The 24259-nt window shown below is 37.9% G+C and overlaps 1 protein-coding gene and 1 long non-coding RNA gene across 5 annotated transcripts in view; one reads left to right on the top strand and one right to left on the bottom strand.

The window, feature by feature from the left end:
- ANO10 (anoctamin 10) overlaps positions 1 to 24259 on the bottom strand; it is a 120959-nt gene that overhangs the window by 5518 nt on the left and 91182 nt on the right. The window lies entirely within an intron of this gene.
- Positions 2689 to 9022, top strand: LOC135287841 (uncharacterized). 3 transcript variants are annotated; one of them, XR_010351329.1, is made up of 3 exons: positions 2689 to 3130; positions 3579 to 3641; positions 8888 to 9022. It is a non-coding gene; the product is annotated as an uncharacterized LOC135287841 (long non-coding RNA). The 3 variants fall into 3 exon arrangements; XR_010351331.1 differs by lacking the exon at positions 8888 to 9022 and adding an exon at positions 5044 to 5143; XR_010351325.1 differs by lacking the exon at positions 8888 to 9022 and adding an exon at positions 4073 to 4201.

Below are 24259 nucleotides of genomic sequence, written 5' to 3'. Positions count from 1 at the left end.
CTCAAGGTTTTTGTCTATGGCACTGAACACTCTGCAGGGAACGGCGCTTCAGGACTCTGGGCTTGGGGTTATTTTTAAGCTGCATTTCTGACCGCTCTTCCAGCAACATGTTTGTTTCCTTAGCTGGAGATGGTAACAGATGCTTCTTGACAGCAGTAATAACCAGTCCCTGTACTAGTACACTCCTGTTTATAAATCCCAGGACCACACAGCCACGATGTAACACTGAATGCTTATTTTCAGTTGAGTCATCCTGCACAACCCCTCATTCTTCTTGAAAGCTATTGATTTCCAGGATACAGTTTCTCCCCTACTTCAGTAGTATGATAAAAGACTTGTAGGAACAATTTCACAACTTCCTCATTTCCCAGAGCCAAGAGCAATGGCCCTGTGATGCTGCAACCCAGTGGAAACCACTCTCAATAAAGGAAAGCCACACACGAGCATTAAACAGTCAAATACAGACTTTTTATAAAGCAAGAAGAATTTTAAATGGAAAATAACAAAGAAACAAATCCTGAAATGTCACTCTTACAAGGACTGTAAGCAATTTTATTTTTTTTTAATTTTTGAGGAATATTTACTAATCTCCTTACTTCTAGGTTACACCTGAAAGATTGTATCTAGTTTTGGGCCCTCCAGTATAAGAAGAACACTGATCAACTCTGCCAAGCCTAACTGTGGACTCCAAGATGGGCAGGAAGGTGATGCACATGCCCTGAAACACCTGCCAATATCTACAAGGAGGTCACCAAGAAGATGGAATCAGGGTCTTGGCCAGGGTGCACAACCAGAGAACAAAAAAAGAAGTGGTCATTAAAAAATAAGCCAAGAAAGCCCCAAGAGAAAACATTTCACTGCAAGGATAACTAAGCACTGCAGCAGGGGCCCAGGGAGATTTTGGAGTCTCTGTCCTCAAAGCACCTGACAGGAAAGCCCACCCTCCCACAGCTCTGGGGTCTAAATTTGGTGCCAATCCTATCCTGAGCAGGAAGTAGAACTACTGACCTTCTGAGACCTCTCCCAGGTTGTTAGATTTTTACAGTTGTTTCTACAGGAATTGTGACAGGAAGTTTGCCTGGACTCCACAGACCCAGAGTGGGATCTGCTACAAGAAACAGAAAGTAACAGGAAAGAGAAAAAAAAATTTCTTCTTTCCAATTTCTTGTATGCCTAATTCAAGATAAAATACCAAGTACAAAGCCAGTGTTAATGAAACAATAGGTTTGCAAAATTAGTAAGTGCAGAGTCAGGAAAACTTGCAGAATCACATAATTTGTGCCTTGGAGTATTGTACCTGATTAATAGCACTGTGAGGAATAGCAGTCAAAGCAACCCCATTTGTAGTACATTTTTTTCCCAGGATTTTTTCCTGATCTACTTCAGATTGTCTCTGATTTAAATTGCAAAGTATTAATTAATACTCGTTACAATATTCTTACAGTATTAGTCACCTTTTGCTGAACCTTATTTTAGTTCAGTAGACAGTACAAAAATGAAGAATAGTGGAAGTCATACAAGACAGTCTAATAGTATTTTCTTCAGAATATAGCTTATGCATTCCATCCCTCAAAATATTTACATTGTTTTTGTTGTCGTGTAGCTCATATTTCATAACTTTTTTTTTTATCATAACTGGCCAAACAGTTGCCAAGTGACAGATAAATACAGCGTTAAACAAGATCTGAATGCCTGATGAGGAGTGAGTGCCAAAACCACCCTCCCAGGATGCCAGCCCAGCCCAAGAGATGCTCTCCCCTTCAGCTTATGCAATTACCTCTCACCCAATCAGCAGCTGGTCAATAGATTTTGGAGCCAGAAACTATTGACTGGCTATGAAAGCAACGATGCAAAAATGTGCAATGTGACATGACCTTGGTGACATCTCAAAGGGGAGGGATGGCCTGTGCAGTCCTGCACTCATTTCTTTAGTTGTGTGCCCTGGGTCATGCAGACATCACTATGATTTCAGGGTGCAGATGCCCCTAGGTTAACAGCACATCAACGATGCTTTAATGGTTTCAAGGAGAGCAAGGATACAATTCCTTTTCTCAGGGGTTTTGGAGGATGTTAATTACCTGCTTGCTATTACTAGCTACCATCAAGAGAAAATGAGTAAACCAAACTATTCTGCCTCTCTGAAGTTTAACAAGCTTATTCACTAAGCAGGGTGTCCCTGAGCAGGCGCATCTCCTTTGGAAGAGAAATACTCAGCACCTGGAGAGTTTAATGAGCCTTCTGGACGCAAATTCCTAATATATGGGTATGGCTGACACTGAAGCTTAACTGCAGACATAGCTGTGTTAGCTTTACAGCAACTGTAATCTGCTTCCCTGGAGATACTCAAATGCCATCTGGACAGAGCCCTAAGCAGCATGCTCTGGGGTTCCTGCCTGAGCTGGGAGGTTGGACTAGCTGATCTCCAGAGGTTTCTTCCAACTGAGCCATTCTGTGGTTCTGTGACTGCAGTAACAGCCTGGCTAACAAGCAGGCTGCTCAATCTGCCCTAATTTACCACTGAAGCTCACATGCCTTGCACTCACTGTGCTTCATGACTGAGGCGGCACAGCTGAAAGCAGCCAAACAGCCTCTGAAGCAACACCAGCAGTGGGGGTCAAGGGCTTGAAGGCACTGCAGGGGGACAGTGAGAGTCCTTCCTCCTCACACTGCTTGAGTGGCCACGTGCTTGGGTGATGGAAAAAATACACAGCTCACTACAGCTTCTGCAGAAGATGTGTTTCAGACTAACTCTGTGCTTCCATTTTTTCCAGCTTAAAGCTGGAAGGAACCTGCTGGGTCACAGACACAAGCCTCCCTCGAGTGCATAAACCCATGTCACAGAGCCAGGGGAGACCACACAGCATCAATTCCGGTGTTGCACAGGCCAAAGCCCACAGCTCTTGCCAACATCCTCTAGCAAATCCATTGTAGAAAAGGCAAGAGACCACTTTAAACTATTTAATGCCACAAAATGAGCAAAGGAAAACTCAAAGAGCATGAACGTGTCTCCCTGTAATCCATGCAACAGCAGGGAACAGACTGTGTGAAAAACAGAGACAGTCTCTCAAAATGAATTATGCTCAACCCTCAGAAGACAAAAAAAAATATTCCACTACTTTCTGGACACAAAGTTAGTTATCCCTGGACCCCAGGCACATAAGCCCCAACATCTAAGCACTACTAAAGTCTTACCCACCCTCTGCTCTGCCAGTGGACACAAAGGCATGGCTTGCCCCAGCCCAAGCCCAGCTGGTCTCAGTTTTACCCCGGGCTCACATTTCTCTCCACATTTCCTAATTTGTGGAGTCATAAAGAGCCCAACTTGGTTTCAAATAAAACAAGTAACAAGATAAGAAGCTTACTCCTCTATGCAGGACATTCACTGGGTAATCTAGATCAGCCTCCAGATATGAAACTAAGAACCCAACTTCAGGCATTATCTTTGGAAATTACCATCTGTGACATAAATCTGACATAAACAAGTAGAAAGATTTGCAAGGGGCATGGCTGTCCTCTGTCTTGCTACCACACAGCAGCCACAATGCTGCAAGTACAAAATTTTCATTTCTTTGTGGCAGGCAAGAAACTTCAGCCTCACAAATACATCAGGAAATGCCAGAAAAATCAAATGTCTGAAAAATGTAAGTAGAAAATTTTATAGTATATCTGAAGTAAAAGCTACAGGTTAAAAAATCAGACTTCAGTGCTGGGCAGACACATAGCAAAAGTAACCACTGCTGTGAAGAGGAGCTGTCTCTAAGAGGGAATTGGCCTCTTTATTTATCTGTTGTATCAGCATGAAAAGTAAGTTTAATTCTAAAGTAACTGTTACCACAGTATTAGAAAACAATACAGTAAAGTAGGAAAAACTAGTCAATGTTTAGATTATTTGGTAAAGAACTAATCTCAATTCTACTCAAAAGTTTATTAGGCAAGGAGTCCAAGGCCAGCAGTGAAGGGACCTGCTAGGCAATCTTTGTTTTCCTCCCCTGCAGAATGTCTCCTGACCCAAGCACATGTTATTACAATATAATTTTGAGTAACATTTTCATTCTTGCTTTTCTCTTCAAAGACAAGTTTTCTACTACTTCCTGTGAGGGCTCTGCGATTGCCTGGTTCCAGTCTAGTGAAAAATAATCAACACCGAGCCAGTAAACAATGTCCAGTTACAGCAATTTTATAAATATTCTGAAGCAATGAACTCTGTGACTGTTAAAGTGTGTCAAATAGGTCTTTAAATACTTACAAAATAGCAGTGGCACCACTGACAGAATTTCTTCCTTCACCAGAGATTCCTGTGAAAAGGCAAATACCCTCCTGCCACATTCCCAGCTCCTTGGGAAGACTATGCACCCATAGAAAGAAATGAATTGCATTCCCTTAAACCCTGGGCCAAATATAAGTATCAACTGATTAGAGGCTATTGATTTGCTCTTAAATCTATATTTAAGTCAGTATGTGTCTGATCAGATAGACTCAGTTACACAAATTAGTTATAGTGGATTTATGGTTTGATCTGGTTCAGGAAGTTCTTGAACAAAGCACAGGCAGAGGATGGGGAGATAAATGTTATTCCTGCTTTTCACCCCATCCTAGACATCTGCATGTTGCCACTTTAGAGGTTTTGGCCCCAGTATGCAAATATATAAAAAGGATACAGCTTACTGAACGTGACATTTTCATTGAAGGGGCACAACTGGACACAGAGCATTACTCTCACTGTACTACAAAAGAGTGTCTAATAAGCAGGTAGGAGAGTAAAAAGTTGGTTTGGTAGTTTATAGCTGCATTTCTTTAAAATGAATAAAGTTGTAAGAGCTGACACAGTCCTAAATTATAGGTATGGCAATATTTACATATTTATAATCTTTATGAATTGCCCTGCTAAGGCTATTGCAATTTTGAACAACTTGGCAAAGGGTAAAGGTCTGGTTTCCATGAAGGCAATGGCAAAGTTCTCTTTTACTTCAGTGAAACCAGACTTTATATGCTTCCTGTGTGAGGAGTGAACAAAATACATTTTGCCTTTTTCCAACACATTAGTGGGAAGAAAAGCTCTTTGCTGCTCACCATCTTTGTTTTGAAGTGATGAAGTGCTCTGCCTCCACAGTCTCCTTTCAGAGCTACCTCCACTGTATCAGAGACCCTCACAAAGTTCTGTGCCTTTCTGCCTCAATACCATCAGCAATTTCTTTGCAAAGCTTTATGAAATTCTTTTGCAATAAAAAGCAAATTAAAGCTGTATAAGAGCTACTATTTTCAGTCTGAAGAGAGAAGATATTTTAAGCAGCTCTGTAATATAAAGACAAACAACCTGTAGATATGTTGAGTATTAGTGTTTATTCTCTTTCTGAGATCTGCCTTTGAACACCCTATGCTATGTAACTGAGAAACTACAGAAAAAGAATTTGGGATGAAGTTTAAAAACATGGATGAATGATTTCTGACTATTTAATTTTATTATTTTCATGCCTTGCCAACCCTATAATTCCAGTTTCTTTCTGTTAATTTAAATTTTGGCAATACAATACATAAAGGTAGAGTACATGTATTATATAAAATACATCTACATTTGTAAGACTTTCTTCAATAACATTGTGGTTTTTAAGCTTAGAAATTAGTATTAAAATTTTTACCTTCTAAACAAAACCTGAATGATTACAAAAAAGGTCATGCATATGCATACAGCACTTATTCTTCTGCTTTGTCAATGTGAAACTGGTGTCTATTCAGGCCTTCCATGCAGAGTAGGTCAATTTTCATATGCCTTGGTAACATTCCTCCTTATTTTTTCTGCTTTTTAATTTTCTTGACGAATTTTTGCTTTATTAAAGCATTTTACTTATTTTCCTTATTTATTCCTTGCGGATGCCCCGTTGTTCTGTCCTAGCTGTACCCTTTCCCTTATATTTTCACTTTCAAATCCTCCAAAATGAGAAATCTTTCCCTTCTGCCTCTAAATTCACAGGTGGGTAAGGTTCAGATTTGCTAGCAGAAAAGCTGCCAAGAAGACTGGCCCTGGAGGCTGGCAGCTTCCTGGTGGGAAGAGAGCCACACTCCTCCTCCCGCTTCCATTATTCTGCTCTGTCTTTTAGGAGCAGTGGGAACCAAAGAAAGGACACTACATGCCAGCACAGCCCTTGTTTGGGGCTCTGCTTTGATGGGCTGGATAAAGCCAGACAATAAACTGAAGCCTAGAAATGAATGTGTGGAACAGATACAAGCAGCTCCAGTGCAGCTGCTGTTCTAGACTGACCTCCTTCTTTTGCTTCAATGGAAATCAGAGCTAATGGTGCCAGCTTCAGCATGCACCGGGGGATTAACTATTGTGATTCATGTTAAATTGCCACACTAATTTAATTCTATCAGACCTCAAGCCTTGGCTTTGGAATGTTTTTTCTACATTGCAAAGTGCTTTTACTGGATACCCTGGGTCACCACTACCATCACAATCTTATTCCTCAACTTCAACCTATCACAATAAATATATTATCTAGCATTCAACACAAACATCTGAAGTAATTTCTCTTCAACATATTAGCTGTAGCACATCAAAACTGTCCGATTGCTATAGAAACACTGCACAACATTACCATTTGTGAGAAAATATGTTGTCTTGTAAATTTTATAGTAAGACCTTTATAAAATAAGTTGTTACATGTGTCAAACCAACCGTATTTTAAAAAAACATGCCAGTAAGTGCTGTGAAAAGACTCTAAATAAATGCTGAAAACATCATATGATTTTGCATCAGTAAAGTGAGTCAATATTATCCAGTGAGTCACCTAGCTAATTCACAGCAAATTTCTGTGATGGTATAAGATGGAAGGTGAACACACATTTCCAGAGATCCTTCAGGGCAAATCAAATATGCAAGCTAGGGCAGGACAAATAATTGCAAAATATTAACAAGCTGCAGAAATCCATTTTCTGCACTTTGCGCTTGATAGTATGTCAGTGCTCACATGCTCCTGCTTCATTCTTGGCACTGGAAACAATCAGAAAGTAAAGACACACCATTACAGGACCAACAGAACTGCAGGAACCATGGCTATTAGTTAAAAGCTTTTCGAAAATATTAACCTTTCACAACTACAGCAAAAGATTTCTTCAATAAACTAAAGCAAATATCTCTTACATATTAAAATAATAGCAACATGATTTCCCCTACTAATAAATTACAATAATTATTAGTGGTGTAAGAAAATACAGCAAAGGCTGTGGTTTACAGTAAGTCAATGTAAGAATGCATTTACCAAGGACCTGAATAGAATCCACACACCCAGATTCTCATTCTCTCTCTCTGTACCAGTATACTGCATCTATTTATCTATCTAAAAAATAAAGAAAAATGCATTCATAAAGAACACTTTAACAGTTTGTATTTAAAGGGAAATAATCCACAATATTAATGGGAGGCTGTTAGGTTTTGGTTTCCATGCGTTGGTTTTTGCTACCTTGAAAATTCTCCTCCCAATGCCTTCCTCATTTGTAACTGTGAGATTTGGGAACTGCCACCATAATGCTATAGGGAATTCACACTTCACTCCAGAAAAGGAGGTTTTCAGCAGGCAGTATATACTAAACACTAATTAGCATTGATATATGTTATATATGTTATTCTGTATTACTCAGTATGAATCTCATATAACTAACTTTCAAGTAATTATATTAGAATTTTGCCTTCCTATTAACTTTTGATCAAAGAAACATATCCCATTGAAATAGCCATCTGCTGAACTTGCTTCTTGATTTTGTTTCATCTTTCTGTGACATGGGAATAATCACCAATACCATTGGGAAAAGAATATATAAATAGCACCTTAAATAAGTTTTCTCTCTTCTGAAATCTGCAGGGATTTGACTAAAAATAAAAGAGGGTTTTGTCCTGTGTTAGTGAATGGTTGAATCTCCTTTCATGATTTCTGCTGATCAGTGAAAAAATAGAAAAGAAAATACAGCTCAGAATCACTACGACCCTTATAAATGCTCTTATATTAAATGCTTATGCAACAAACTGGAAGATTCACAGTGGCATTAAAAATAATCTCATTTGTGAAGCAGATATGAAAATCCTCCCTATTGATGAGATAAGTTTAAAACTAATTGATACAGCAAGTAAGGAACTGCTCCCATTAATTGTTGCTCCAAACACTTTCAAATACTTCTCATGGAAACAACAGGACAGATCATTCCCAGAGAAGAAGTTACTGGATAAACTAATTAATGATTTGGTCTGGTAATTTCAACATCACCATGTTAAAAACAAGTAAGGGAAGCTCTGGGTGTGTCCCACCTGCAGAAGAAAGGTGTGTTCTTGCCACATGCCAGTCTAATTTAGCCACTTAAGAGTTTCTCAACTGGCAGACCAGTTAAATTCTGGGTTTACTCAACAGTACTTCTACCAACCCAAGCCCATCTGTCTTTCATTTCATTAGGAATTCACCTTGCTACTGGTTACCAAATGTTAGCTAGAATGGGTTATGAGCATACCTTTCCATCTCCCCAAAGAGGAAAGGACAGGCTGATTAATTTAATAGAATTTCTCCAGTCAGCAATAGGAAGGACCAAGAGTCACAAGATCTGTATCTACTTAGCAGATGTACTACTCTTTTATATATAAAAATTAATCTTACCTTTTGAAAAAATCCACCAGCTCAAGAAGATGCTGATAACAACCCCCACCCCCTTTCACAGAAACAGACCTCCTTAGTTATTCAATTTATTTCAAACTATTCAAACACAGAATTTCTCTTCAACAAATATCCAGCAATCCCTGCTGTGTTATGGGCAGTCCTGCTCTTCCAACAGCATGTAAAATTGTCCTTAAATATCTAAGGCTGTATTGCTGCCTAAACTTTTTCAAGTCTTTTTTTTTCCTTCCTAGGTAACCAAAAGCAACGCACAAGGTGGAGTTGTAGAAAGCTTTTGAAACTTGCATAGGCAAGGAGATGGTGACCTGTACCCAAAAAGACCTCTGGGGCAGGAACTTAACACTTATACATTTTTATAGAGAGCTAAGGCAACAGAAGTCTTAATGTGCTTAAGCTCTCTAAGTGCTACAACTAAATAAACTCTGCAGAATAAATAGTTACCCAACACACAGTTCTTTTGTCTCAGAGTCTGACCTGAATAATAGAAACCTGGGTTTGGTGATCCATTCTGGCAGATGTATCATATCCTACATGAAGATTACCAAAATAATGACAAAAACTTTTAAATTCCTTCCATTTTTTCCTATTTATTTCCTATCAAAAGCTATGGAGCCACTATGCCTGTGCATGTCTGCTAAACCTGCAAAATATTTTCTCTACATTGAAATTTAAATTTTTAACATGTCTTTGAAGGATCTCTAATTGGTCACATCCCTGAAAGTTTGATTACCCAATCTGGACATGAGAACAGTATTGCTCAAAATGGAAGGACCCTTAAAGATCGCCTAGTTCCAATCCCACTGCCATGGGCAGAGACACCTTTCATTAGACCGGGTTGCTCAGGGCCCCATCTAACTTTTACTTTCAGGGATGGGGCACCCACAATTTCTCTGGGCAACCTGTTCCAGTGCCTCACCATCCTCACAGTACCGATTTTTTTTCCTAATATCTAATTTAAACCTACTCTCTTTCAGTTTGAAACTATTACCTCTTCTCCTATCACTACATGCCCATGTAAACAGTCTCTCTCCATCTTCCCTTTAGGCTCCCTTCAGGTACTGGAAGGCCACAATTAAGTCATCCAGAGCCTTCTTTTTTCCAGGATGAAAACAGCATTTGCTCAGGTATCAAAAACTGATTTTCATCTTTTAAAAGTCATTGCTTTATCATGCTGAAAATCTTTGTTGATTTTTTAGAGTTGTTGGCTTCTTCCTTCTTTTTTTTTCTCCTCAAAAGAGATGAACTACTCTCCTCACCTCTCCATCCTTTCAGCTCAGCTCCCCCATTAATTAATTCCAGACTTTTATCTGGGAGATGGTCCTTTTTGGCTTGTATTTTTCTTTTGTAATAAGCCAACACCCTACCAAACATTCAGTGTCTGACAAGATAATTTCTGGCCCAACAAGACATGTTTTAAATGTTGCCTCCTCTGCTCTGAGGGACCAAGAGAGGTCTCAGAAAGGCAGCAGACTCTTGAGCCGAGAAGTGCACTATTACAGTATATACTGCTCTGGGACAGCTTTGCTCTAAGATAACAGGGTAGATAGACCAGGCTATGGCTCATTTCTCTACACACATTCCACATTCTTTTGACTTTTGGAAGTTTTGTAATTTATTCCACATGAAACAAAAATTGAGACAGTAGAGGAAAAAAAAACCCTTGGAATATGAATAATACTATTCTAATCAGAGGAAACAGACAAAAAGAAAAAAATATTATCCTATAAAAAGAAGGTAATCAGACAAAAAAAATCATAGATTGGCTACACAGCCTTAACAAAGACTCAAGAACTAAAGCACTCTCAAAAAAAAAGAAAAAAAAATAAAGGTCAGTGGCGCCTGTAAATGAAGAAGAAAAACCAACCAATCCAAAACCAAACAAGGCAACTAAACTAATAAACTTCACATTTTCCAAATGCTTCCCAGAAAAGTAAATCTTTCTGTTTTCAATCTATTTCAGAGGATATATAGCCAGAAGTAGTACACATTGCTCCTACAATACAGTGAATAACCTAGCAAATGACAGAGGCACAATTGCTCTGAAATGATAGCTGAAGTTTTACTTGTTGTCAATAGAAAAGAAAGGAAAAAGAAAGAAAAAGAGTATTGCAGTACTTTAACTTACAAAATGTTCCATTTGATTCAATAGAACTTTTTGCTTTTCCATTTAATTTTCATTTCTTTTACTAAAACTTTAAATAAAGTTTTAAAAAGTATCTGTCTGAATTCAGTTCTTTTGGCAGATATTTTCCTCCTGGCTTCTCTAATCCGTTTTATATGAGCTGGCATCTTAAAAAGCATGCTTTAGTATGCAGAGCCTAACAGTACTGCTGAACCCTCCTGACAGCCTGCTTCTCAGAAGCAAAAAAGACATTATCTCCCCAAAAGACCTGCTCTAAACAGTGCTCTCTTTTGCACACGAGCTACCTGCCACCCCATGCCCTGTTACTTGTTATTCATAGAGCTGCACATCAAAGGGAACCAATCCTGAGAGCACATACAGGAAAGCTTACTCTTTTGGTTAAGCACACAGCTATTTATACCATAGTGTGTTGCTTTCCTTATACATAAATAAATTTGGTTTTTATGTAAATTCCCTCGGAATATTGGAGACTTCAGTCTCTTATTAAATAAGCACAGAGCAGCAACATAATATTGTTTCTATAAGAGAGCAACACTGAAACTGATACACATGCACTGATGTATAGACGCTTGTCTATAGAAAGCTGCAGTACATGCCCCAGAATTTCAGGAAGTTCTCAGCAGAATGATATACTGAGTTGACAAAAATGTAGAATGTCAGTCACCTCAGTTTAATACTTATTTCAGGAAGAGAAGGTTAAAGGAACTCCATTCTTTTCTGCTTGCTAAATTACCCCAGAATACATTTTAGTACTTTATAATCTGTTATGTACAACATTCAATATCCTAGTCTCTGTATGAATAATAAAAAATGTTATTTTCATCTTGTCAAAAGAAGTATTTCAGTTCTTACAGCACACAGTGTAATGAATTAATTACACACTACGTAATTAGAATCTAAAATATTCACCATGCTAACTTAAAAGGATGCTGAATACTACTTAAAGACTGACATGCCCTTTAACCCCAACCCAGCTTTCTTTGAACACAAAACCTCTCGAATTTCTGAAATGTCAAGCCTTGCTGCTTTTCCATAGAAGTGTATGAGCCTTCAAATGCAGCAGAAATCCTGTCTTTATGATGCTCTGCAGAACAGTGAAAGAAGAGGCAATGCTTGTCTGTTGGCTGTTACAGACATGCAGGTTAAAAAACCCCCCACATCCTTCGTAAGCACACCAGGCCTTATTTGCCCCACTTAATGTGCTCCCTATTTTGCTAGGATATTGAAAACCCCCTCATGTTACTGTGACTAACTTTCTTATATTAATTTTTCTCTGTTTAATCACTTCATAATTCAACCATTTCATAGCTCAGTTGTTGCTTCAGTGGGATGGTCTCTAACAGATTTGTTGGCAGTCTGAACTACATGTAGGTTCTGGCCAGAATGGCATTTTCCACAATCTTGTGCAAGAAACAAATTTGATTTAAGGAGAAAATGCAATCGTAATGAATCAATTTCCAGTGCTCTAAGATGTATAATCCTACTCAGAGTTTCTCAATTCTCTAAATATCTGCCTTCCCCTGAGGTTTTGTGCACACACTAAATCTCCTCTCCCAGGAAGACTAACACATAGCATCCACACAGTTTCCTCCTGTGGGTGCATATTCATAACAAAGTGCAGAACGAATAGTTTGTTGCTTATCCAGTACCTGAAGAGTTTATGTATGCTGTGTCCCCTTATGCTAAACTAAAGGACTTGGAAGTAGGTAAATGACAGATTTGCATATCAACAAAACACTTCTGACAACTCCAGCTATTAATGGGTAGCTTCCCTTCCTCCCTTCAATGCCTGTCCACATGATCATTCACACTGTCTCTGATTCAAAGCAGTATCCTCCCACATATTCACAGTCGATTAGGAGTTAGATTAGAGAGTCTTTCAGCTGCACAGCTGACACAGGACCGCCAAGAACAGCTCTGCTTCTGGATGTCTCTAGAAAAAGGCAGAGTTTGGTAACAGAGCAGCAAACAAGGGAGTTACTTTTTGGATGTCAGGAGTACAGAATTTCCTATAAGCTCAGAACTAATTCAAACACTGATAGGTGTAGCTGGGTAAGTAAATGCAGGCAAGTATCTCATGGCAAACTGATAACTTGTTACCCTGTTAGTCTCCTTAGTGACACGCTTATATTGAGTATAATTATACTGAGTAACCAAAACATCAGAGTTAAAAAAAAAAAAAATTCTGAAGCTGAAGTGTACAAAGTACATGGTCATCCAAATTGTAACAAGACAATCAAGTAACATAATCACATACCTTGAACTGACAGCATGCATTACTACAGAATAATTATTAAATAATAAAATTCTCTAGAATTCAGGCAAGTCTCTGAATTTCAGTGGTAGCCAACAACTGCCTCCTAAAATCTGCAGTTTTCACAGTGACAGTATGTCTCTTTAAAACCACCTGAGTCAGATGTGGAAAGGGCCAGGGGCATGGAGCAGGGGACCACAAAGTAACTTTCCACCTTTCTAGAGAAATTGGCCACCAGCCAATGACCAGAAGTCATAACTTTGCAGAGGTCTAAAGGACGCCCAGTGTCTCTTCACCTTATGAAAATCAGCAGCTGTATAAAGGGAAATCCAAACCCACAGCCTATCACTGAAAACAGAATTGTAGCTCAGAGTAACTGCCACTGGTTTAATGAAGACATGTGCACAGCTGCCTACAGGCCCAGGAAAGGCAGGACATAAATCCTGAGGAAATCAGGCTTCATTAGTTCTGCTGCCTATAAGGAAATTGCAATGGGAGAACATGCAAATGGAAAAGTTTATTGTATAAGAAATCAGTCCAATCTCCTTCACAGTATCTTTCCCTGTACAGTCTTGATAAAATACAGTCTTGATTTTCATTCCCTTCCCTGTTTACAACCTGCATTTATCAGAATTCTGCCATTTTCACTAGTCTCAGCATACAGGTACCCAATTTTTTTATTTCTTTTTACTTTTATCAAAAAAAAAAAGACAGTAAGACTCTAAGTCCAAAATACCTTTTAGCCCTTTTCTGTCTCTAAATGAAAGTTATTGCTCTATTTGAGAGAGCAAGCAGGTAAAAAGAAATTTTGTAACATTTTAAATAATAAAATTAATGCAAGCATGACAGAATGAAACTGCCAACTGCAACAAAAATCAGAATAACTACAACTTACTGCTTTGATAAACTTGAAAACACTCATAGTTTATAGAAATGTAGCTCTCAAAGGAGCCAGGAGAATAATATCTGCCATGGCAACCAAACAGAGCAGTCTTCTGGCACTTTCTGAATGAGCATTTAGGAGGAGATTAATTCAATACTCTGCATGATGAAAGGGCTCTTGAGATCCATAACTGTCTCCCACAAATTACCCTTATTGTACAACTGGATGTTTAGAACAGATTGCACATTATCTATATTGAACTAGAGCTTTCACAGCAAATTTATATGAAACAGATTAAGCCCACATGATGTGTCACACTATTTTTCACCCACTCATTTCAGGGCATTTATAAAAAATGGGCATTTTATTAAATGGAACGTTGCACTTTTGCAGGATTTATTTTTAAGCTTATTTATATTTAGAAGTAGTGTAAAGGCTTTTTACTATGAAACTTTGAAATTTCTGAGACATGTAAAAGCATAAAAAGATACTACAGGATTTACAGTCTGGTATGTAAACGGACAGCAGAAAGTCTGACACATAAGTGAGCATTATCATCTTTGTTGTGCATTTCATGGTATTTTGAACTTACAGTAAATTCAAATGATGACACACCTCAATAAATAATTATGTCTTCCTATTTATATATATATATATATGAAACCATATTTTTCAGCAAATGCAGCACCTCATGAGCACCAGACAGCTCAATGAAAGCAAGTGTCTTATAGAATGTGTTTTAGAAGACTGTGTTAAACCTCTACCTGCTTCATCAGAATCTAAATTACTATGAAATCTTTCCTCCCGGGACAAAAGTGATTTGTTTACTGATTTCCTTACATTGCATCCAATCACACTGTACAATATACAGAAACAGAAGAAACTTGGAGTAAAACAAGATCTAGAGTGCAAGCACATTTACAAATGACTGCAAGAGAAGAGCCAGTCAGTTACTCTTAGGAAAGAGGAAATTATGTATTTTATCTTCTGAGGCTACTGAAAAGTCTTCTCTGCAGCCCAGCAATGCTCAAGATGAAGTATTTCACCTGCTGGATTTAATGAAGAGCTTTCCAATTGTTTGCAGTTATGAGTAACACCTGGATTGCACAAACTGTTCTGGAGAACGCACACCCAAAAAGGAATCTTAGCCAGTGTGATGAGAGCTACTTGAGATTGAAGATTATAAATAGCTTTGATTCAGTTTTGTATCTGACAACTGCAATGAATGAAAGGTGCACTTTTCAAAAAGTTTCTAAAGGCCACACATAATTTGTAGTGATAGACAGTGGAAAATAGACAATCTATCAGCATTTCTGAACATCTCACTTTGGCTTTGATTACATTATCATACATTATTTCTGAAAACCCCTATCTTCTTTACAAGTAGGAATACATTAGGCAGGCAACAAGAAAAAAAAAGTAGTGAGTGTAATTACAATTTTGAAGATCCAAGACTTACGTAGAGCTACCATTTATTTGCAAATGAGACAATTCTGAATCTACATCACTTATTTTGTACTCTGTACTGTGTGTGCAGGAACTGAGTATCCTGAATAATAAACACCATGTAAATCAAGGAACAGCAGTTAGGTTCTAAGCAGAGAAAAATAAGTATTTACCTTGCCATTAAACAGTGAAAATAAAAATGACTTTAGGTAAAGCAACCTCACTCACTGAACATCCTGTGACTTAGATTGAGCTAAGAACACTGGGGTGGAATAAAAATACAGAGCTCAAGGAGCAAAGCTGTGGTTTGCTAAGTTCCCTTCAATTTACTACTTCTCACTTGAATCCCATTTTACAATTATTATATCACTGACAAACCTTCAGTCATCACTTCGGTACTGATAATTAATGCTGTTATAAGTTGTAGAAGGTCTTTAAAAACATTAGGCATTTTAAGCATTCAAACATCACCAAAAAAAATAAAAAAAATCCCTCTGAGCTTGAGTAAGAGGCACTCAAACCTAATGGAGTTGGGCTGATTATTCCAGATAAAGACTTTCATGTTTCTTGACTCTTCTAAAAAGTAATGAAGTGAAACAGATTTGTACGTTTCACCATTTAAATTCTGCAGAAAAGCTACACAGGTTTTAATATCTGTATTTTAGAAAACAGTTGAGGCTTTTAAAGCAGTGTAATGATACCTCTCCCAGAAGCATATCTGTTGATTAACAAACCTCCAAAACAAATCTTTCCTGTATAAATAGAATTAAATGTGTTACAATTTCAAGTTGACGTTATTTCCAAGGAATTAGAAATCCTAATTTGAAAATAGTCTCAAAGGATTTGCAGAAGTACTTTCATGATGGAGTAAATTACTTCTCCCCAATACTACAGCCTCAAGATCATTATTTTTCAAAGCTCCTCTTCACAAACAAGCTAGACAAATCTACAAAATGTGGTAAGAATTTGAATTTGCAATTCATGAAAGAAAATATGTAACCAGGGAGCAAAGAATCATTCACAGATATGAACCTATCCCAACACCAAATTTCTGTCCCCGTGTCAGCTGAATCTGAGGCTTTATGCCTGCACTCTTCCCTCCCTCTCTTTCATAAAAAAACCCAACCACAGATGTCACAGTTAATATTATCTTTATGATCTGTGCCTTTAAATTTTCACCATTCTCTTCAGCCTACTGTTCCTTCATATGAAACTAAATTCTTCTGACTTCTGGAAGTTTGTCATCTATTCTGCATCCATTGCTCCATTCTGACACAGAGAACTTAACTCTTCTCATGGCTTGGCCAAAAAGCAATTCCTTTCTAGCAGAGTTCTCCCTCAGTATCATTGTTCATTCATGAGGCCACACAGGTAGGGAACAGGTCTCCATGAGCATTCAGAAAAAGTATCCTGAAAAATCACTTTTAATGTATAAAGAACAGTTCAGAGAACTCTGATCAGGCACTTATTAGTCATTTATCATGAACATGTTTTCCTGGAGGAGCTAAAAGCTCTTCATTAGATCTGATTAGAACTGCCAAGACAGCTGATTGGGGTTTTTTTTACCATGTCCTCTAGAACCTATCTTTGGTATAGTTCTAATATTGTCATTTAATATAATAGAAAGTATTATCTAATCTTAGCTATAGACATCACTAATTGTCTCCTATAATAGTTACAGTGAGAAACTGGAAATGCAGCATGACCTGTAACATATTTAGAGTATAGTATTGGGAAGGGAATATATTTTGTAGGAGTGAGTTTTTTTATGACTGAGCAAAGATATAATGAGAGCTGTACTTCACATTAGGAAAGTTTTATAGTTCCAGATATTCTGAATGAATGTAAAATTTAAATTTAGTAAGATATGTTCTGAAGGCAACCTTCTCATTTAAACACCTTTTGAATCCTTAGGAACAGGGCTGACTGTTGCCTTGGAAACAAAGACTGCTCTAGTGTGTTCATTTCAATGGATTCAGTCAATTTGAAATCAAATTTCCAACTGCTAATTTTATAGACAGTGCAGGTGCAAAAGTTTTTAACATCAGAACAGAAACGGTCTGCAATGCTGCTCCCTGACAACAGCATACATTTATTTATTTATTTTGCACTGATTTTGGGAAATGAGGATATTCTTGCATAACACTCTCCAGGAAACTCAACTGTATACTGTCCCTCTGCATAAGAGGATGATTATGATAATGGAGGAAACAAACCTGAAAGTAAAAATGCAAAAACCTTCAGGCATAAGTAAACAACGTATAATTTGGTCCTTGTGTTCTTTAAACTGATTTAGGATATTTATTTTAAAAAAACAAACAACAACAAACCAACAAGATAACAAGCAAAAAACCACCCAATGCTCTACTTCTATGGACACATTCTTTTTTTCTACGTACCTATGTTTAGATAAAGTATTTGTAAAAATGAGGACTAACATTTAAAAAGACATTCCATTCATCATTTCAGTGAAACCACTTTGTTTAAATGAAGCACAAAAAATGGACAGGAAGAGACACTACTAAGCAGGACCTCTGATAGGGAATGACGCTCATATTTTCTGAAGCTCAAATTCAGTCTTGTATAAATGGGCCCCATTATTCACCCTCAAGTAAATCATGACATATCTAATTTTGTCTTTACTTGGCCAACATATAAACATTCAATTTTCAAACAGGATTTAAATTACGAGCCAAATTCTTAGCTGGTTTCTACCCATGAAAATACTGACATTTCACCCTGAAGGAGACTTGTCCCAAGATGCTCCATGAACAGTTAACAGAGGGGGTAGGTTCCTTCCGATTTCTCATAACTCAGAGTGAGATTCCTCTTCTTCTGAGGAACCTCTTTCTCAGTTTTCTTCAAGATCTGGAGGAGACTGGCATATCTAAAGCAATTTTCCCCAGTATGTATAATATTCAGTGCAGGTAATTTAGCAGTCCTAGCTATGATAGAAAAATGCCAGCACTACATAAATACGTCCAATCAGCTATAGGGGTTTAATGCTGCTAAAAATATCTTTTCTTCCTCACATGCAAAGGCCCCCTTAACTTCTGTTACATCCCATTTTCAGAAAGTTACAAAGCACATCCCCAGAGCATTCATTTATCAATCCAGTTTGCAGAAACTGTTGTTTCCACTCAGCTGTAAAAGAATCACTCACTTGCCCACCTTACATCTGCATTCTCCATTTCTGAGAGTGAAATTCAACCAACCTCTTCAGTATTCCAGGATTTAATACATCTAAAAATGTCTCATGACTAGCCTCACCTTTCTAATCAAACTGCAGAACCCTATCTAAAGGACTGATGAACATGGAAGTCATTTTACAAGAGAAGAAACAGTGCATACCAAAAAAAAATAATTTTCACGTAAGCATATGCAGTATAGGGGCCATAGGCAGCACATACACCAAAACGGGGGGAAAAAAATCCCCAAACCTTAAAAAATCCCTGAAATAATAAACAAAGCAGCTACTGAATGATTCAGCATTTAAAAATTGCCATGGACAAGTTGAATCAGTATTACCAAAAGACAGTTGTATGAGTATATGGCTATCTACAGACTCAGAGGAAAATGCAGGTGTATAAACATGTGTATATATGCACAGGAGTAAGTGTGTTAGGAAAATAAAAATGTACTTCTAATAGAGTAAGAGAACTCACAGTTAACATATATTTCAACATGATAATGAGGGCTGGAATTGCTCATTATTTTTTCTACTGTGGAGACAATGAAATTGCTTGATTTTGGTATCAATGCAAAGCTAAAAAGCAAATGAAGGAACAAGATCTTCTAAATGTGCCATGTGCAACTACCTTTCCTGTCACTCCTCCACCTTCCTCAACTTTCAATTTCAGGTTTCAGTATTCAGCTTTTTTTGCACCAGGCTTTCTTTGGAAACCATCACATTCTGTTATCACTGAAATGAAAGCCTTCAAGAATTGAGTATTTTGAGTGTTGTAACAAAAATGTGTGCATAATGAGAGTAAATTAAATGCCATTTAATCTATTTGAGAGGCTGAGAAATATTGTTCAAATATTGAATATTGTGATGAGTGAACTGAACAGTTCAGAATAGATTCTTTTCTTCCGCAGTTCTTTGTTTGTATCCTTATAAAATCAATGTAAACAAACTGCCTAGCAGAGCAAGGCTGCCATGGGTACTTAAATGACTTTTTTCAGCTTGTTTCTTTTCCTGGATTAATTCCATTGTCACTTTGTGTAGAGCTCTGGAACACTCATAGTGGTAAATAAATGATGTTTACAAAATACTCACTGTACAGGGACTTTAAAATGCCTAACAGCTGATTAGAGTCCAGGGTGAAATGCAATGAAGCAAGGAGTGTAGTTATGAAATCAGGTTCAGGAAACTCACTGCATGACAACCTAACATAATCTCTCCCATGGAGACAAGAAATACTAAGTTAAACAGAGAAATGAGAAACTGGGAAGATTAGAGGAGTTTACACACCAAAATGAGAAAAGACAAAAACCCTTTCGGAACAAAACAGAATGAACAGAATACATAAAGCAGGTACAAAATTTGAGAGAATAAATTTGAGAGAGGAAGGGGAAGAGACTATTTTTATACCAAACAATTCTGCAAACCACATTTATTTCATACTCAGGGACACTTTGTCAGACAAGGGTAACCATCCAGCTCCAGACTGATGTACAGATCTAATCTGTTGCAAGAGCAATGAGTTAACTTGTTTGTCCCTTGTTTACCTAAAGACTTAATGCTAAAAACCCACTATTTTACCTTAACTGGTTCTTTAACTTATATAATTGTATGGATTTGCTGCTAATACACTTGACACCCACGATTGTTGTGGACAGCCAGTCCTGAAATCTCAACTGCAGAAGAAACAACCAGCTCCCAATTTCTTTATAGATAAGAAACTAGTAAGATATAAACTCTGCTATGACAAAAAATTACAGTGCAGCATGATGAACACAGGATATACATACTGCATATACATACTGACCTCCACATGTAAATAATTGTATTATATAATTTCATTACATAAAAACTGCCTGCAGAGTACTTGCTCCCAGTGACTAGTGACTTGTAAGTGGACAGGATGTTTGTGTGAAATGTTCTGCTTAAACAGAACAGGAACTGCAATATGGCTTCATGGGGCAATCCTCCTAGACATAGGAAATAAGGACAGCGAACTTCCTCAAGGAAAAGACACGAAACTCAGTTTGCACTAACAATGCAAAAAGCACTTATTCACAAAATAAACACTGAGATCCCAGCAACTGTGAGGTGACAAAATGTGTTTCATGGCACTGAAGAAGGAAAACAGGCCACAGTAACTTCTGCCAAACGTCTCATTGTAGAGTTCACAGAAAGCTGAGATTACTGTAGCACCAGCCAAGAGACTGAAATAGCAGAGAGCTTTCTGCAGGAGGCTGGGGGGGGAAGGTCTGACATAAAGCTGAACTGCCCCTCACTCTGGCAGTGAATTGCACCAACAGGACTGTAACACGCCAGAGGCAGCAGTGCTGGGTATGAACACAGAACCCAACTGCAGTTTGGAGAAGCACTATCAGGCAGAAGAGATAATTGGGCTATAGGCTGGACTCATGTATTAGCAGTCTCTAATAAAAAATGTGTTCAGTTTAGTTCAATGTTGGTTGGGTACAGAGGATTCAGCTTAATGGTGACTATCCCACAACCAAAGCAAACTGTTTCTGGACAGAGTGAAACTAATATTGCTCCTGTTCTGTTTGAACAGTGACCATTACAGCACTCAGTCAGCATTTGGCTCTAGACACGTGACCTGTGTTCCACAACATCTGGATGAGAAGAAGCTCCTTGTGAACACTTCATGCCATCTGCACGAAGGCATTGCGCTGCCTTTCCCACCTCCAAGCGAGTTTTTGAGAGGAGACTGAAGGATGAAAAAGAATACTCCTTTGCAAAGCTGAATTCAATTTCCCAATAACTTAAGAAGAGAATGTCTTATAGAGTTCTCATCAGTTATCTGTTACAGTTACTACAGTGATTTCAACCATTTAACCTGTAATATAAATTAAATCTGGCATGCTGTCAGGAAGGAGCTGTAGCTATCTGACCGAAGCATGAAGAATGGAGCTCTTACTGCAACCATTAAAATGTGCTGCAGAGGGTGGAAAAGGTTCATCATCAAGCACCTTTTGATCTTGATCTTAAACTGCAATGGATTAAAGAAGCCTCAGCAGATATTCCTCCATGAGAAATATCCATGCTTCTATTTGCAGGAGAACTGAAGTTAAATCTGCAGAAGATTTTACTAGCAATAACAAAATAACTAGCAAAAAATTGCTGAGCTGCAATTCTTTTTTGCAAATGCAAAGAAATGCTTATTCAGACTGCATATAAAGACCAGGCCCTTCCTGCTGGGCCTAAAAACTCCCCACCACTTCATGGTATTGAAACATGTTCCACTGCAATACAAATTGCTGTATGTGATTTACTCTTGCATACTGATACTCAGTTAAAAAAAATAATTTCTCATGGACATTAAATTCTCTTCTTCTTACCAATCATTGTATTACTTTTGAATATTTTAATATGTGTGTCTCATGCAACCATGCTGCCACTGCTGCAGAAATAACAGAGATGCCCATTTTCCAAGAGTGCTGTGTGTGTTTCCAGGCTGGTTTCAGGCTGGTGGCAGTGAGTTTTGGAAGAGCAGCCGGTGACCTGGAGCATAGGGGAGCTCTTATGTAATATGCTTACACACCTTACATAACTTCCATAGGCTGTGACAGCCAAACCATCTCCCAGATATTTGACTATCCGACAGCTCTCCCTCTCTAACTCTCTCACTATCCGGCTCTCAAGGAGATATTTTAAAGAACTCCTAACAATCCCCCCTCACTTCCCCCGCCTGCCGAGCTCCCCAGTTACAGACACTAATGGCATCATGCTAGCTACCAGCAGGAACAGATGAGGTCTCTGCTTTTTGGACATTTTCACATACATCCCCTGCCAGTAAACCTAACTTTAGAAAAATCACATTTTGCACACTACAGCTATGGTTTCACAGCAGGAGAAATCTGTGTTTTCACAAGTGCTTTTTTTTCTCCGTCCCCAGTAATTTAATCTCTGAGTGGATGGCAAATATTAACCAAGGGCATTCACTGACAAGGAAGGGAAAGAAATTTGTTGTGTAGTAAGTAATATTTAACTCAAGTATTTAACAAAGCTACAATTTTTGAACATATGCTGTGAAAAAATAGTTCTTACCAACTGATACCTGAGATCTCTGCTGATATCAATGCAAATAACAAGGCCTTTTTAGGACAATTACCTCTATTTGCCTTTTCTAGCATAGTTACACAATATATAATGCCTTTTTTTACATGTTTGTTTATAATAATTTATAGCTTGCAGAAAACATTATTTGTGAAATAAAGTCACAGAAACTCTAGGTATAAATAATGAATTGCTACATTCTTGATTAACAAAAAGTTTAACTCCTAGCACATTGTTGCAGCCAAACAGCCTCATTTTGCACCATTATTATCATGACACTGGCAAAACACAAAAAGCAGAGATGCTATTGCAAGTATGAAACAACCACCTTACTTCTTACGTGCCAGCTCTAAGGAAGCAGAACCACTCTGGTTTTCTTGCCATTGAAGCTGGGACCTTAATTGTGAGATACCCTCTCTTTAACCTTGTCAACAAAAATGGAATGCAGAATCTGAGTTTAAAAAGTAGCATTTTAGCAGTAGCAAGCTTAGAAACACAGTCAGAGGATACAAGATAATTTGACCTAAAAAAGCTAAGAGGCTTTGGGCATTAAAGCAGACTCTCAAATGTTTATCTTAGTGCAACAGTTTTGCCCTCAAAGCTACCCGGTATGATTAATGTTTGCTAAAAAATATTATGCACACACAATACCTAAGCAGAAAGACAGTAACTTTTAAATGCATATCCTCCAGGGAAATAAGTTGCCTACAGTCAGCTGAACTTTTCAAAACCTGCTTATTGTGACTATAAAGATGCCTTTAGGAAAATAAATACCGTAAATCAGTAGTTACAAAGAAAAGATGTAACTGACATGGTAGGCAGAAAGCAGGGGCTGCTGGAATTCAGCTACACATTATGGAGGTGCTGGCCAGCACTCCCTAAGCAAAATGTCCCCCTAGAACTACAGGAGATTCCCAACAGAAAGATCCAACCTCTGTATTTTTAAGTACTCCTTGCATGAAACAAATTCTAGATCCTTCTGCACACAAGTGCCTGTCATAAGAAAGCCGATTACTAATGAAATGTTTAATTTATAATTAAATTAAAATTTCAGATGTACAATACAACTTTATATAAGAGTCAACATGTAAATAACCCAATATATTAATGAATACCTATTCCTCATCAGTGCAGTATTTTCTTCTTCCATAAAGTTAACAAAATCCGAAAGACTGGACTTTTAACTGTTCCAGTCCAAAATGACAGAAATTACCTTAGCTATTTTAAGAAAATAAACAATATCATGGCAGTGTTATGCTGTGGTGTAACTGCCGAGCATACTTCAAAAACACAACAGGCCATGAGTCAACCAAGAAGCGATATCTTGTCTAATGACAGCTACCAAACAGGCAGTGCTCAAGACCTTTCATGTTTTGGCAGATGAAGTAATTTTACATGAAAAATGAACAGGAAAGTACCCTTAGCACCTAATATCCTCATTCTGGTGGCAAGAAACAGATTAGGTGAATCAATTCAGGTGTTGTAATCAGGTGGAAGAAAAGAAACTACAGGAATCTTGCCAACCTGAATCTTCCAAAATTTGGTAATCTGTCTGGCTTCCATTGTGTTAGCAAATGTTAACCTGGCCTCCAAGAAAGAGAGCAATTTGTACCAATGCACATCATTT

Source organism: Passer domesticus, chromosome 1 (assembly GCF_036417665.1).
Source record: "Passer domesticus isolate bPasDom1 chromosome 1, bPasDom1.hap1, whole genome shotgun sequence".
Classification (NCBI taxonomy): Eukaryota; Metazoa; Chordata; class Aves; order Passeriformes; family Passeridae; genus Passer; species Passer domesticus.
The sequence above is the reverse complement of the archived record's forward strand: the minus strand, read 5'-3'. Positions and strand labels throughout refer to the sequence as shown.